The sequence below is a fragment of the Pristiophorus japonicus genome, chromosome 9 (genome assembly GCF_044704955.1).
Source record: "Pristiophorus japonicus isolate sPriJap1 chromosome 9, sPriJap1.hap1, whole genome shotgun sequence".
Classification (NCBI taxonomy): Eukaryota; Metazoa; Chordata; class Chondrichthyes; family Pristiophoridae; genus Pristiophorus; species Pristiophorus japonicus.
This window is the reverse complement of record NC_091985.1, coordinates 211,562,926-211,564,464: the sequence shown is the minus strand read 5'-3', so window position 1 is coordinate 211,564,464 and position 1,539 is coordinate 211,562,926. Positions and strand designations below refer to the sequence as shown.

Here is a 1,539-nt window from a genome sequence, read left to right as displayed (position 1 = left end):
TAAAAATTGGTGCAGCCGCCGCAAAGGCACAGTGGGGAAGGGCCACCATTTAAAGCCCTTCTGCCACGGTAAACCCTGGGGCAGGAATCAGTTCAAAACTCCCCTCGGGCCGTACTTGGAACTTCTTTTTTGTGTACATGGAGCACCATGATCTGTAAACACCTATGTCGTGCCATGTACAATGCAAGGTCTGTTTCGTAATGCACGTTGAAAAGAAAAAAAAAATTAAATGTACCGTCACCCATTCCGTGTACTGTATAGTGACACATGTAATGTAATTTGGCGAATGTACTACAATGTATCCCGTATTGTACCGAATTGTACTTGAAATGAAAAGCAAGGAAATGTATCGAACGGAACTGCCGTCAGCAGCCAAATGTAGTGTGTGGGATTGCTGACCGCAGCTAAATGTACTGAACTGCTTTTGAATGTACTGTACAAATTTTTATATGAATAAAGTACATTTTGAAATTTAACAAAATTCAGACCAATACAGTAACAAGTCTGGTTTATATCATTGAAATCAGTGAAATGGATACTAGACGTGGACAGTGCACGGCTCTGAGCTCTGTGTCTGCTCTCATTGTGTTAATGCTTCCTGTATGGGTGGGTGGGGTGGCTTGACCCATCCACCTCCATGGCACGAACCTGGTATTGCAGTACTTCCAGGAACGGTGCAGTGGCTCTAGGCCTTTTGGCTAAGAGCATTGGCGCAGAGTGATCCTTGAATGCGCCCAAGGTGACCTCTGGCGTTTGTGATTTGACAAAGAATTGGAACGATTGGCTACGAATTTCAAAAAAAAACTAAAACACGTTTGCTCACGAGCAGAAACCGCACTGATCCAAAATGTTTACCTTAAGCTTCAAATCACACCGAGAGAGAATAAAAACCCGAAGTAAAGTTGTACCGAAGAATTGGACACGTCACTGTAAACCCAGCCCACACAAAGCTCAAGCTCATTTACATACCCACAATGTTCTTCATAATACTTAGCAAGAAACTAAAATAAACTTCAGGTTTAACTGATTTTCACGGACACTGAAGTTTCCAGTTACTTTCCCTCGCGCTGTATTGATTTGTGGTAATATATCTTTTCTAGAAGTTAGTTCTAGCGGCTCAGCCCAACGTTAAAGAGGCAAGCCGTCGCTTGTGGGCGAGGAGCTGCGCGGGAACAATCAGTACCCTCTGGTTTTTCTTCAGATCGTATAAATCTTTCGCCTTTTACTAAAGATTTCCGTGGAGAGTAACATTCAGAGTTTTAATTAATTTTTCCAGGCTCTGCTTTAGTGGGGCTGTCTTATTGTTCAAAAACAGACTGATCTTTGCGTTATGTAGTAGGTGTGGCTTTGTACTGGTTGCGATGACTGCTGATGATTTGGCTATTGGTTCTACTTGTTGTAGTTGTGAATGTCGTAGTAAAGCACTTGTTTGTGGGAGTTAACTTGCCCACCTGGGGGTCGCCAGCTTTCAGAAGAATCTTAAAACTCCAGATTCCGAACTAAATCTTGGAGCGTGGGAGGATGCCTGTGCGTGGATTG

The 1,539-nt window shown here is 43.2% G+C and overlaps 1 non-coding gene across 1 annotated transcript; it reads left to right on the top strand.

The window, feature by feature from the left end:
- The first annotated feature begins 1,181 nt into the window (after positions 1 to 1,181).
- On the top strand, positions 1,182 to 1,295 carry LOC139274472 (U5 spliceosomal RNA). The gene has a single exon (XR_011595530.1). It is a non-coding gene; the product is annotated as a U5 spliceosomal RNA (small nuclear RNA).
- Positions 1,296 to 1,539: the final 244 nt, after the last annotated feature.